The sequence below is a fragment of the Miscanthus floridulus genome, chromosome 6 (assembly GCF_019320115.1).
Source record: "Miscanthus floridulus cultivar M001 chromosome 6, ASM1932011v1, whole genome shotgun sequence".
NCBI classification, from domain to species: Eukaryota; Viridiplantae; Streptophyta; class Magnoliopsida; order Poales; family Poaceae; genus Miscanthus; species Miscanthus floridulus.
The window spans coordinates 28,829,328-28,844,968 of NC_089585.1; the positions used below are offsets into that span (position 1 = coordinate 28,829,328).

General features: G+C 45.3%; 1 pseudogene; it reads left to right on the top strand.

Annotated features, from left to right (window-relative positions):
- The first annotated feature begins 12,692 nt into the window (after nucleotides 1–12,692).
- On the top strand, nucleotides 12,693–14,521 carry LOC136460412 (uncharacterized; annotated as a pseudogene).
- Nucleotides 14,522–15,641: the final 1,120 nt, after the last annotated feature.

Here is a 15,641-nt window from a genome sequence, read left to right on the forward strand (position 1 = left end):
TCATGCTACCGATAGCCTAAGCATAGCAGGTACTCGACCTATGCTAGTAGGACTCATAGGTAGGTTTATCTATGCATGTAGTTTCAATATAAATTCTGTAACGAAAATGGACATCACACACACACACACACATATATATATATATATATATATCCAGTGATTATTCAAAATAAGGGTTATGCACCGGGGCTTGCCTTGGGTAGGCGGATTATCAGCTATGTCAGTCGTCGGTGGCTCTAAGGCTTCCTCCTATACAAGGACCTCCTCCTCGTACTCCTTGATCACCTCCTCGTACTCCTGCTCTCCGGTGGTCATGAACTCCACCAACTCGTTCTCTACATGCATGCAACGATGATGCAACACTTAGTATTTTAGCAACAGTAGCTCTTAAAATAAGAATACATCTACTAATCTACTAAGCTAACTCTAATGACTAAGATACTAAGCTAACTAGTATTTTCATCAAACAAGGTACAAATTCATCTAACACGTATTAACTTAACAACTAACATATATTCTTGCTTCTACTAGCGATTTAACATATATTAAAACAAGGGGTATCTAACTACCCTAAAGCTTAGATTATTCTAAGGCTACAAAAATTATAGCGAGCATATAATAATACCAGAAAACTACCATAAAATTTTTGGAGCTAAAGCTATTACCATTTTGCCACAAAAATTCCTACAATTATTAACCTAATAATATTAAGTATTTCCAATTGATTTAATAGACCTCTGCTTCATCATAGATATGTATGAAATAATTATACTAATAGATAGATAAAGAATTTAAGAGCCTAACAAAATTGGTTTCACGATTTTTGGACACCTATATGAATTGTTGTTAATTATCAAAGTTCAGCACAGAAACTAAAATATAAGGCTATTTCTATTTTCTAATAAAAGAAAAAATGAATTCACCGGCGTGGCCCACAACCACGCGGATGTGGCCCACTCGCGCGCGGCGCGCGCACGCATGCACACAGGCCGGCCCACAGTGGGAGGGAGCCCAGCGTGTGTGGCGCTTTTGTAAAAACGTCATTGCTCTTTCTAGTATTAACATAGCTCTTATGCGCCCTGTTCCTACAGTCGGCCCTTATGCTGATAGGCCCTCACCCTAACCCATCTTTACATCTGACCGGTCCTCGACGCCCCTATGCTACCACACCGGCCAATCCGAGAGCCCCATCGACGCACCTAGGAGGTACATCCTCACCTACGGGACGACACGCAACTTTGGCCAGCTGTTGGACTGAGCCGGGACATAGTAGAATGGCCTCTCCACTGACTGACGAGCACCCTACGGCGGCAGCAGCCAAGTTCCAATGAGCCACGGCCTTTCGAAAGTGGTAGAAACAACTGGTGAGCACCAGTGACTCACCACGAACCTACCCGTGGTGATGGCTCGATCGAAGATGCCTCGAGTGAGACTAGCCATGCGTGCACGGCAAGTTCGACGATGGGTCATGGTGGCCCGGCCGCGTCAGCAGAATAGAGACTGGTGGTATGAGTGCGGCTTAGGTGTGCATGGCGATGAAGGGTTCTTGATGGGGCTAGCGGCACAATTAGTCTGGCTCGAGATGGCGAGGTGGAAGCTGTCCACGGTGAGGTGGGCTAGGCCTTAATGGCACGGTGGTGGAAGCAAAGGTCCAAAATTGGAGCTTGACCTGGTAGCAATCAATGTGGGAAGGGGCGGTCAGCAAGAGGACGTAAAGGCAGAGATGTAGGCACGAGGAATTGATGAGAGGTGCTCGCTCTCTAGCTCACCGTGACCGCAACTCGATGGCAGCGGAAAGCAGGGGCGCAGCCGGAAAAAAGGGCGGCAGGTGCGGTCAGTGGTTCGGCTGGCGCATGCCTTGGCGAGGCACAGTTGTCATGGCCAAGGGACCTATGTCCAAGCACGAGGGGACGCGCGCGAGCATTCGCGACCAGCCATGGCTCATGCGCCACAGCGCCATTAATGGCATGACAACAACATGCATGGCCACGTGTGGATGGCACCCAACTAGGCCAGGGAGGGGGCAGCGTGATGCAGCGAGCAGACGCGAGTGTAGGAGTGACACGACAGTAGCGGTAGCGACTGTGACCGTGATTGCATCGCGACGTGTGACATGAAGGGCAGCAGCAGCATCAGCGGTAGCTATGGTGGCAGTGGTGGTCGGGCACAGAGAGGGCTGGCAGGGCACGGTGGCCTATGGCTGGCTGCAAGCAGTGCGGCCAGAGCGGCCAAGCCGTGGCCAAGCCACGACCAGACCAAGGGTAGCCTTGGCCGGTCGGTGTGCGGCCATGCATGCACGCGCACGGCACAGCCACGCAGCGACATAGAATGGCCACACGTGGTGACCACACGCCTGAGCCAGGTGGCCCGAGACTGAGTACACGGACAAATTTTAAAGCGCCCGTAAAAACTAAACGATTCAATTTGGAACCAAGCCATCTTCACTACTCTAAAGAGGGCACCTTAGGCTATTAACAAGAGCTACAACACAACACCCCTTCTTAACTCAATTTCACAGAATAATTTGCCAAATATGGCTTTGTCACACTGCTGCTCACCTTAGGAAATTTTCTAAGTCTTGAGCTGGATTTGTTTTCAAGTTCTGTTTCTAGACTATTAGAAATACTAGCTAGTAACATTATTTTTCTACAGCAAGAGTTGCATTGTTATCTACAAAATTTGTACTTTAAACTTTATTTAAGTCTCATATATAGGTTCTATAGTAATTTTTGTTCAATAAAAATTAGTTTACACCCCTGCTTGTTAACTGTATGAATCGTGGAGCAACTTTTGTTTCATATTTTTGTTGATCGTTTTAGTTGCAATGCATTATCTACTCACTTCACCACATACATTAACACACAAGTATGATGCTCATAACATGTTTTAGTAAATGATTTAGGGTGTAACACCGAGGCTGTTACACATACTATCTCCAACCACTACGGGTCTAAGAGTACGACCCCAGGGTCAAACTTCTCACACTGGGAGGGAAGCGGGCATGTCTCTACGTGACCTGTGGACACGACGGACCATACCTAGGGGCTCACATTGCCAACAGTGTCGGGCGTGCCGGCGCTGTGTTGCCTAATCCTCGTACGGCTTCTGATAGGAGTACCTGTTGACCACGTCGCCCGCTGGAACGGAGTGGAGCACTGTGACCGACTGACGATGCATGCATATAGCGCCAGTGACAAATAGGGCCACGATGTGGAGCCATCTCCGTCATCATCTATAGGACTGGCGGGACCTGCATAAAGGAGATGAAGGACGTCGCGACCCTATAGGCCTTCTTCTCCCTTGTTTTTCTCCTTTTCTCTCTCTTTCTTTCTCTGTAACCTGTGTCTTCCCCTTCACCTATAAAAGGGGAAGCAGGACGCCCCATGAAGGGGGAGAGGCACCAGCACATCGCTGAACGAGCTCAACAAGACTCAACTCCGTTCGATCTTTTTACCTAAGATTTGGGACCTTCTTCCTCTCTAGTATGTTTGTAACCCCTACTACAAACTAGTGCCGTTAACACGAGCAGTAGCAGACTGGACGTAGGGACATTTCACCCAAACCAGTATAAATCCTTGTGTCCTCTGAGCACACCATCCGGGCTAGACGCGCAGATACAAATTTACTAGCCGGTGGTTCGAAACGCCGACACAAAGTGTTTTCTCAAAACAAGTTAGAGCCAAGTTAGCTTTTCTTAAAAACATTTTCAATAAATATTTTTTGCTTGCTCTCCGAAGTGCACTAGGCCTAAATGCAATGCATGAAGTTCAACACCTAGTGGCACTAGATGACCGAATTGTCTAGTTAAGAACCCCTCTTAATAGTATGGCTATCTATCCTAAATGTGATCACACTCTCTATAGTGTCTTGATCACCGAAATAAAACCCCTATTTATACCTTTGCCTTGATCTCCATAGAATTTTGTTTTTCTCTTTCTTCTTTTCCAAGTTGAGCACTTGATCATCATCTCATCATTACATGTGATCATCACCATCTCTGGAGTGCCACCATGCTTCACACTTGGATTGCACCAACCTAGCTTATATCACATCTCATGACAAAGGTTAGTGCATAGGTTTCATCAATTACCCAAAATCAAACTAGGACTTTCACATCTCATATGGAATGAAGTGGCGCCTTGTATGACCAAAGGGAGATTAGGAGGATATTCGGGATAAGCGCCCCTCGTATGAGTGCAGGTTAGGATGCTTGTACATCTTTTGGTTTTTTTTGTTTTGCTTTTGTATTAGTTGTTGATTTGAGATTTTGTGCACGTATGTCGCCTGCCCTGATGCACACCCGAGATTTTTTTGGGGATTTGTGTATTGCAACGATTGGGTTTCCACCCTGTTGACGGTAGTTAACATTCATAATAAACCATCAATATAACTTATATAAATGCATAAAAAGGATCATCAACATCGGTCTAGGGGTTTAAACTAATAAATTCCACAAGTTTTGGTGAATCTATGTTTGTAGGAGGATTTACTTAAAAACCATCAAGGAGGGCCAATTCATCAAAGCAAATCATGTTTATCCGTAGCGAAATCGACGTAGGAAGATTCTAGAAGACTACAGAAGGCAAACCATCGAAGCAGAGGACAAGTGGCTGCCATGTGGGGCTGGCTAGCCCCACCTACAGGCCGCCTAGCCTCCTGGGCCCACCTATCAGACCCTCCTTCGAATGTTGGTTCTCCACCACCTCCTAGATTACATCTACGTCATTCTTTCAAGTCGGTTTGATTCGAGGGTTCAGAATTGATGCTCTGGCCTATATATAGTAGCCCCTACCCCCTCCCTAGAGCATCCCTGAAACCCTAATTCATACCTCTCATTCAAAGATCAAGATACACCAGGTGGATTAGGTATAGACTCTCCAATGTAGTAGATTAGTAGCTCGGGAGTGAGGTTCGAGTTGGGCTCATGCTCAAGTTTCGGATCTAGTCTTGCAGGCTCGGCAAAGCCTTGTATCTTCACTTCCACATCTTGTAAGACTTATTATAAATTCATCATATTCCTATCTATATGGCTATGCTTACTTTTAATATGTATCTTGCTTAGTTGAGGTTATCATACTTTTGTGTGCGGGTTCATAGAGCGTTTAGCATGCTAGTTTATCGATTGGGCTAAGTAGCCGAGCCTCGTGTAAGCATGGTACTTATACGATGTGTAACACCCCTGGTGTTTAGCTTCCACATTTGCACTACATTTCATGAACATGAGCATCATGCATCCCTTCGTGAGCTTATATCACATGAAACATGATTTCGAAACATTGCAACATGTTGAATAGTTTATGTGTGTTGTTTCTTTTATGAAATGTAAAGTGTGCAACACTTAAGTGCAACATGTGCCACTCACTTAGTGAAACAAGAGTTGTTAATACTATGCAACAAGATCATGAAACATGTGAAACATGACTATGAAACATTTGCAACATTTCTTGTGTTTTTTTCATTGTTTCAGTACATACCTTGATTAATTCTTGTGTGACCAATGTATGGTATGGCTAGAAATGCTTGTAAGTGACTTAGTTACACATAGAATGTCATTTGGAACATTGTTCATGTTGATCATTTTGCCTAATTAGGGTTCCAAGTCATGGTTGACCAATTTGGACCCCTAGAGCTCCTGTGTTTGACTGTTTAAAAAAGTGTGGCTTAGAATGTTTGCATGTATGAGCAACCTAAAGCAAAGATGTAGAGAATTATATAAGGAACAAACTTTGTTTAGAAGTCAAGTCTTGAAAATGTGCACAACATGTTCAAAAAGGTCCCACAAGTCAGATTTGAAGGTGGAGTCAACACTTGAAAATTTTGCTAAGTCTTAACTGCCATTTTAGTTTGAATGGGCCGACTTTGGCTTGATATAACTCAATCCATGGAGAACTGACTGTTGATTGCTAAACCAAAGTTGTAGCCCTACTATAACTCTACAACTTTCATGAACATTGTTTCCACTGATTCGCCACGAATTGAGAAATCAAACACAATCAATTAACGCTGTCAGTCGGTGAATGGAGCACTGAATGGCGAGCTACAGTGTTCACCGATTCAGAAAACGCTCGACGCGTGTGTGCCGCGCGTCGCCGGTCACCTGAGCTTGCTGCCACGCGCCGCGGACGCCCTGGCAAGGACAGCCACGACGGGCACACTCACACGCACCTGCCCGACCAGTTCGCAGTTCAAATTTTCATTTGCATCGCCTCCACCGCAAGCAGCGACCGAGCTCAGCGCCCGCCATTGCTGCCGAGCGAGCTTCGCCGTCTCCGAGCTCGCGAACCACTGCAAAAACGCGAACTCCGTCTTCACCATAGCTCCGTCGTGTCCTCCTCTACCTTCTCCACCTCCTAGCTGCGCCATTCATGCTTTGGTAAGGTCACAGTGACCATTTCCGCCGTCACCGCCATGGGCGTGACCTCGCCGGAGATGAGGCCGCCGTGGCCGGGGTAGCTAGGAATCGTCCTGTCCCTGTTTCTTTGCCGTGTTAGCACCGTGGCGACTTCTGGTAGCTCACGCCGTGCTCGGTTGAGCTAGCCGTGGCTTGCCGTCGCCGGCAGCTCGCGCCGGAGCTCTGCCGTGCCGCCATCACCGGCGACGAGCCACCTCCGTTAGGTCATAGCTCGAGCTAGTCGCACCAATCGATTCACCGCATCACGTAGACCATGTAGGTAACCCTGGTGTCACCGGAGCTCTCGCCGTCGGCGAGCCGCGCCGTCGCAGCCGTGTCCTCTGTTTTGTCTCGCTGACCGGTGGGGTCGGCTGACAGCCGGGTCCCACACGTCAGTGGCTGTTGTTCTTAAGGATAGTTCAAAAATACAGTTTTGATTGCTTATTTGATATTTTTGTATCTCCTGTTATGTAGATCCAAATTGGATGGTTCCAATTTTGTTAGACTCACAGTTAGGTCTAGTATTTAATAAAAATATATCTTGAGCATATTATGTAGAAATTTTGGGTGAATTAAATAGGAACTTGAAAAGTGTTTTTGAATGCATGCAAACTTGTTTAAATCATATCTTGAGTTTCTGTGATCCAAAAATTATGAAATTTTGTGGGTAAGCTAGTATTGTATAGTAGAAGCTCTGGTTAAAATTTGAGGGTCATTGCATGTGTAGTTTTTGAGTTATAGATTTTCCTTTTATCATTGGTAGATACTTGTGTGAATTTTTGTAAATTATCTATGAATCCTATGGCCATGAAACTTGGTAGGTAGTATCTTGGTACCTGAAAGATGCTAGGAAAAATATGAAATCTGTTGCTTGACACTTTTCACTAAGGTTTCCTAATTATGCCATTTTAAGCCATTCTGTCTTACCATTTTTGTGTAGGCTGTTGTACTTACTAAAATGGTGTGAAATTTTTATGGTAGTCTACTTAGAGCATGTAGTGTCTACTGTAATTTTTGTAGAATTAATGGGGTAGTTTTCATATATGTTTACTATTTCCACTAATTAATTAAATAAATTAAGAAAGGTATTAAAAGAAATGTTTTGGTGATGAACACTTTACTTTCTGGTGTTCTTATGATATGTGTGATGAGATAGTAAAGTTGGTTTTGTCTAATTATATGTGTACATCATAAGTTGCTAATTACTTGTTTGCATTATGTCCCTCTGGACAGATCTGGGGACTTTAGAAAGCTCCCCATGATAATTTGGTTTTCTGTGATTGTGATGAATACAAAAGTTGTATATAATGTATGTGTCTAGCTCCTATCAAAATTTGAGGGCAATTGGCCCAGTAGTTTAGAAACTACAGCTGTTTAAAGTTAGGTTGCAGATTTTGCTTATTCTCTGCCTTGTGAGGATAGACTTCTGTTGATGGATGGATTCGACCTAGTAAAGGTTTGAATCATGCTTTGAGGTCTGAAATTGTATTGTAGACAATTTTATAAGCTTTCCAGATTGTCTTGTTGCATATCATTTGGATTTATAAATCTTCAGTTATGACTAGTCTACTGCGCCGCTACATAGTATTTATTTTGCTGAAATACAAATGCTTGAATGTATGTTGTTGCAAGGTTCTCGTTGATTGTTTAGGGGTTAGCCTAACTTAAGAATATGCTTAGGTGCAGGTGCTAGGTCATTAACGGAAGATGAGCAATTATACCTTAGGTTGTATAAACGTGGTAAGTGAAAGTGATTTGAATAGGGCTTAAGTTGGAATATGCAAACTACAGCGAACATGTGCATTCCCCGAGCATCCCCGACATTCGTACATGTGCATCCATGATATTTATCTTGCGCATTCATGCAATAGGTGTGCCGGAGGGAGTGACGTTGCTGGAGTTCGAGGGAGCCAACCAGGAGGAGGAACCCGAAGTGCAGGAAGCCGACGAAGCAGTCGCCGCGGAGGAATTGCCCGAGTGCCCTGACCACCAGCCTTCCTCGTTCCTGAAAGGCAAGCCCCAGAGCATATTAAGCCTCCTATGTTTTCACAAATACATTGAGTATCTTTTATTGTTGATGATGCATTAAGTATAGGAATTGGTTGGAACCAATTGCTGCATTATATATCCTTCCTTGTCCAGATATCGCACTGGAATCCTATTTAAGTCCAGGACGGGTTAAATGCTTAGCCATGCTTAGTGCGGTAGAAGTCAGGTGATTTCCTGTCACCTGCGAGCTTTAGGATGAGGTGGATCACGGTTGGTTATATTTGCTATCGTGGAAAAGAACCATGTAAATAATGAATTAAGACCGGGCGGGGTCTTGTGTAGGTTTGAACATAGTGACTCTGTCTGAGTCGTTTAAGGACCGATACGCTATACGTCCTTATGTCATGTTGAACGCAGCCTAACACTTAGCTGGCCGGATAAGTTGTTCCGACCGCGAAGCCTAGTAGCTCGATTCAGGCCGGGAACGCGAGCAGTGGCGGCACTCTGGAGGTAGTAAGGATGTGCAGAGAGCCATTGGCATAAGTCCAAGGCGGGTTAGAGTCCCGAACAACCTTGGCAGAGTGGTTCTCTGAGAATGCCGATCTGTTCGGACCCGCGACTCCTGAATTGTACCAAAGGTGACTTGTTGCGACCCTGACGGGGGAAGCAGGGTTTGTGTTTAGGAATACCCCTCCAGCTGGATAGGAATCGATTCGAATCGCCGTCTCTCCCGGATAGTGAGAACTTGACTGAGCAGCGGCAACGTAGATTCAATTAATTTAACGATATGGTTAAATGGATGATGATAAGGTTGCCACAATGAATACCTGATATGGTTATTAATGTTTGCACCCTAATAAAATGATTGCTTAGTACAGGTGCTAATATAGATGACAGGTTAATGGCTAAAAAGTTACTGCTAGTTCAGGTTAAGAGTTGATCATTATTACTTATGCTTTTCTGCAAAGAGAAAATGTCAGCCAGCTCCACTACTTTAAACTATGCATAATCCTTGGTGTCATTTGTTTGGTTTTCGACGGGTAAGTCTAGCTGAGTACATTCCCGTACTCAGGGTTTATTCCCTCTTGTTGCAGATGACCTTCTATATCAGGGTTTCTGCAAGTATTGTCTCCACCCGGCGGGTGATGAGGACTAGATCATGGGCATGATCTCCTTTCTCTTATCTGAATGCTTTTGCGGTCTGTGATCAGCGAACTAGTATGTGTATTTGAACTCGGTGTGTGAGTTAAACTAATTGCTTCCGCATGTTTTACAAGACTCATTTTGTAATAACAATGACTCTGTGATGATGTAATCTAATTGCGAACATCTGTGAAATATTGTAACGTACGATATGTTATGTTGGATTACTGTGATCTTGGTTGTATGCAAGTTGGTTTGAAATCCTTCGAGATTTCGGTTGACTACCGGGTTTATATGGGCTCAAGTTCGAGAATTTGATCATTCCGGCGATTGTTTTTGTACTTGTGCTCTTATAAATTGGTCGGTTCCGTGACACGATGCTCTGCCTGTGAGTACACCATGTTCTCTGGTTGGGTGGTAGCAGCAGGAGGTGACAGCCACGTCTATCCTTTGTAGTCCACTCCGAATTGAGCAGGTTCTTAAATTGTAGGACCGTAGTCGCGTCGGTAGAGTTGTCTATGGTCTGTACTCTACCGTCTAAGCGGCATCTCGAAGTGCACAAGAGTAGAGTTAGTCTTAGCTATAGTTGGGTATATATACTTTGATCCTGTAATAAAAATATCATAGGAATCTACCTCACCTGTTGTTCTCCCGAGTTGACTAGTTTACGTTATCTTATAGATCTACCTCCTGAGTATCATTATCCTTAATTCCTACCATTACTTTCACCCCTGCTCTAGCCATGCTGGTATGTTGACTGATAGATACTCCTTTGATATTCAACAAGTCTTTACTCCATTGTTTTCCTGTGGTAAAATATAAATAATGATACCTGGAATACTCTCGGTAAAATGCTACATTGGTATTATGTGCGCTTGCGGAATCCTTCATATTCTATTTGCACTTATAAATACCAACACATCCCCTTATGAATACTGGGCTCAGGTGGTGTCTATCTGGTTTTCGTCAAATCCGGATATAGATCATTGTGAAGTTTTTCTTGAAGCCATGCTCCAAGGTCTTTATGAAGGTAAGGTTGGATAGGTCCTTTGGTTTTCTTACTTCGAGGGTAGGTTATCGTTGTTTACCTTTAATCTTGAATGGTCTACTTTGTCGTGCTTATGCTTGGTGATTTTTGCTACCTCCGAATGTATTTGCAGATGGCCCGAACGAAGAGTATTGCGAGGCTTTGTTAGCGGTGGTAATGATACGGAAACTCCTACGGAGCAGCCCTCAGGTAGAGTTTCTTATGAGTTTAGGACTACACTCATTACTCAGGTGGAGCTTGAGCTTTATCAGAGGCGATATGGTGGATTCACATTGTCAATGCAAGACTGGTAGGGGACGAGATTGTTTCGAACCCTCAGGAGCGTTGTTAAGGGACTTCTTCGCCTTCAACGCCGATGACGCTCCTTTGGTCGCCACGCTTCGCTATCTCCTCGCCATCCCACCTTGCCACACCTCCTCACCGCCTCACCATTCACCATCTCCTCATCGCATCCTTGCTGCCTCCTCACCGCCTTGCCGTTTTGCTGCCACGCTCATCTTGTCTCATCATCCCACCCGCTGCACGGAGTTGATGAAGATGAAGGAGAAGTGTGATGCAAATCTTTATGCTAAATCATGAGGTGATAAATTCGACAGATTTGATAGTTTTGTTGTGAAGAAATTTGTTTTTATAGATAAATAGCAAATCCCTATTTTTATCAGACCTAGTGATTTTCTGCGTATTTGCTACAAATTAATTTTGTTTAAACTAATCATCTTCTATCTTTTGGTGTAATTATTATACTCACAGAGGCCGCCATTTTCCTCCGCTCTCCTACTAGAGTAGCTATCCGTGGGGAAATCCTGGATTATTGGACGCGAGGCCTGCAGACACGGCGCCGCTCGGAGTGGCAGCAAGCCCGTGTCCGTGAGCTGAGCTGGTAGCCCAGCGTGGGGGATCACAGATAGCGACGGCGGCGGCCAGAGGGCCGTCGAGTTCCTCGGCCGCATGTCCCTGGGCACGCATGCATGCTCGGATCCAGGCGCACTGAAGGTCGTGGTGGTGGCTGCGACGGCTGCTGGTTCCGTCCGTGATGAGCAGGGACAAAGATGGTACAGAAATATTACTGAACTACATCGTTTTCTACATTTTCTATATTTAATCCGATCGAATTCATATTTTTAGATAAATTCGAATTTGGTTCGAAATTTAGAACAACAAATTCGAAATCGGTACAAAAATGGTTTTGACATTTTTTCGACCGTTTTCTACTTTTCCACTTTTAATTCGAAATATCCCGAATTCGAAATTCGGTTTAAACCAAATTTGGCCCACCAGAAGTCCAGCCTTAGAAAAATTGTATCTTTTTCATACGATCTCGGATGAAGATGATTTTTATATGAAAATTGTAGCTCTCGACGAGATCTACAACATTCTAGTTTTTAGTTTTCCATTTGAGGTCTTTAAGATGTTCAAAAAAATAAACAAAATTTTAGCGGTATATTAATCGCGTACAGGCGCTTGGTGCCTTAAAAAAATAATATCTTTCTTACACCGTGTCGAATGGAGATACTTTTTAAAAAAGTTATAAGACTTGTTAATTATTATTCACTTTGTTAATTGTTATGCATTTGGTCCTGCGGGTCAATATTTCGTATTGCTATTTTGTATACCCCTGACATAATTCCGCTCAAATTAGTTCGTTTTCGAAATTCTCGAAATTCCGTAAGTTCGTGTTCGTTTTCGTGTCCGGCTTTACCACTTTCGCTTTTGTTTTCGTATTCAAATGTAAAGTAGAAAACGGTTGAAAGATTTTCCCGACTGTTTGCATCCCTAGTGATGACATGCATGCTGGCACTGCTCGTTCCGTCCATGGTGAAGCGCACGTCCCCCGTCCTTGCGGTTCACCGTTGGTGATGGTGCCGTAGCGTTAGGTCAACTGGTCAAGTGGTGGCGGCCGGCGGCCCGGCGGCTGGCCGGAGATCCTACAATGATGACGTTCAGAGGAGCCTGGTTTATCTCACCATCGTTCCCTACATATGTTGCGGCGTCTAGCACACCGCGCACGCGACTTGACGCCGACGAGCCTCCATACGACCATGCCTTGCCCGACCTTACCTCCTCCTGACGCCGACGGGCGCGGACTCGCGGCGAGCAGCATAGGTGGCCACGGGGCCCTCGATGGTGCCGGCTTCTTCAGCTGTGGAATCCAGGTTGCTGACACAGATCCCTACCGCGGCCAGCCAGCCACCAACCTCAACGACGACTGAGGAGGACGAGCATGAAGAACAGCAAGAGAACATCGTCGCTGACATCGCGGCGGCCGCCTCCAGGCTCCGCGGCTCCAATGCACGCCCGTGGTTCGCCCGCCAGATCGTGCTCCCCGAGTGGATGGTGGACGCCCCGCGCCCGCCAGATCACTGGTCTGCCACTCTCGTTCCCACTGTCCTTTTTATCTACACACCACTTATCTGAATTTGGTTTGATTTATTTCATTCTGCTTCTCTACTCTTCTACAAAAACATTACGAAATAGTATTCTTGTTTCCTTGTTGCCCCGTTGAAATTAACAAAAAAATCATATATAATACACTTACATTTATTCAATCTCTGGTCATCAGTTACTCCTATCATGTCTTCAGAGTTGCATAAGTCTTCAACATTATGATTGACACTACTATTTTCTTCATTTCATTTTATTAGGTATGTTTTCGCTAGGCCTTCTGGCAAACGATGTTTGGTAGTGTCAACTAATGGCATGACAATTAGCAGAGGACGTAATGGAACCATTCTTCATCGGTTCCCTTCTGCTCTACCAAATGGATCATCAAAAGATACTTCTAGCCCAGCGAGTTACTCCATCCTTGATTGTATTTTTCACGAGGTACCTAAACCAAACACATTTCCTTTTTTTCATTCGGCGCAAGCTACTTGTACTCATTCGCTGTTTTTATGTCTGTTTTTTAACATTTTATTTTGCTTGTGGTGCAGACTGATGAAACATACTACATCATCGACATGATTTGTTGGCGAGGCTATTCGATGTATGATTGCGCCGCAGAGTTCAGGTTTTTCTTGTTGAATTCTAAGCTCACAGAAACTTCTGCCGGCCATCCTCCATCAGCATATCACAGACATAAATTCGGTGTCGTCCCTATATATGAATGCCCTCTTCAGGGTCTTCAAGCAGCATACATAGGGAGCACATCTTATGCTAAAGATGGCCCACACTGTTTTACAGCAAACATGCACATTATCAAGCTGGAATCACAGCGCTCGCACTAGTATGGAAAGATAGGGCTTGTAGCCAGTATGTTATTGACACTGGCAGTAAGGGAGAAACACCAAGTGAGCAGCATCTTGTGCTGGAGTTGCAAGAAGATGGCAAGGTAGTTACTTCTGAGTTCTGACAATCCTCCTATTGTATTTGGTGGTCTGGACAGTGAATTCATACGAAAGTCAAACCTGCGACCAGGGAACCTTCTCCGCTTTGCTGTTAGAGATGGAAGTGTGAAGCTTGTGGATGGAAACATGCATATCGGTCAGCTGCGGTTTGTTGGAAAGCCTAAGGGCACTCCCAATGCAACTAGAAGTGGTTACTGTAGACTAGATACTGTGTCCAGAAACTATGCTTCAAAATGCAATTTTTCTACCTTGAGTCTGATAAAAATCTTTAGGCCTCGTTCAGTTAGGGCGTATCACGCCAGAAATCGTTCCGGCCAAGAAAATTCTTATATAAATTAAATAACGAATCCGGCCATGAATTCTTCGTGGGGTCATTCCCGCGGAAACGAACGGGGCCTTAGGATTATTCACCGGATCCTCTGCTCCATCCGCCCAGTCAGCGCAGGAGTTCCCGGCTGCCGCGACCACGCACGATTCCGAATTTCCGCCGCATGACTCTGCCCTGACGAGAGAGCAAGGGCAAACAAATTACTACTGTGCTACTCCTACCAAAAGCTTGTGTGCTCCTAATCGATGTCTCATCTCCTCTGTTGACCGGGCGAGTCTAGCTTGCAATTGGATTCATCTCCTTCCAGCAGTAGCAGTAGTATCCATGGCGACGAGGGACTCGTCGCTTCCTACTACTGCTACTACTAGTCCATGGCGACGAGGGACTCGTCGTCGTCGGACATGGTGCCCTTGGAGGTCATCACCTCCTGCAGGCCACCGGGGAGCACCTGCACACGAAACATCAGCGTCATCTTCTCACCCTTTTCGCCACCACGGGCCAGCTCACCGGGTCGCGCTCCCGCCCGTCTCGCAGCGGCGTCGCCGGCCGGCCACGTGCGAGCTCCGCAAGCGACTCGATGGGTCGCGTGAGGTCCGCAGCGGCGGCGCGGGCCGGTCGCGTGCGAGCTCGCCGACAGCCCGATGGGGCGCGCGAGCTCCACAGCGGCGGCAAGCTTTGCGGACACGGTGAGCGCACGGGATCTGGGAGGCTGGAATGCTCGATCCAACGTGGACGGCGTAGTCTCTTCCGCCTGGATTCCATCGTAGACGGTCTATAGACTCGGTTTTTCTTCTTCTATATTTCTTTACGTCATCAAAAATTAATAAATAGAGGGTAATAAATAGTTACAGAGTCTCTCCGATGCTAAAAATCATGTATAGTTTCTATGCAGGTAGACATTTCTAATAGATAGTTTCTACTTCCTCGGTATACTCAAAAATAAAGTCGCTTTGACATGATTTAGCGTACCAAACAGTGGTGCGTAGATATATTTTTTCCCTTATTAAATAGCCTTGCGGTACCTTCTATTCAACAAACATTCACAGCTGGGTTGGTTATTGCGGAGAGGCCTCAGCTGAGAGGTGCAAGGTTCGATTCCTCGCACTGCGCCGGGATAGGAAAGGATCGGGGGTAATCACACAGCTAATGCATGCAAAACGACTTCATTTGCATGGTTGTCTCCATTCAAACATGCAGTATGAAGCTTAATCCACCGACATTGAAATGCAAGATTAAGGTGGGGGGGGGGGGGAGGGGGTATATATAGTCTGTCTACCTCTGCAGGTTCTCATTTCTTGAGCTTTGTCTATCTGCAGGGTTCTCATTTCTGTACACATTATAGATGTGACAATATTTGTTGTTTGATTGAATTCAAACAACAAATGAGACCAAGGTCTG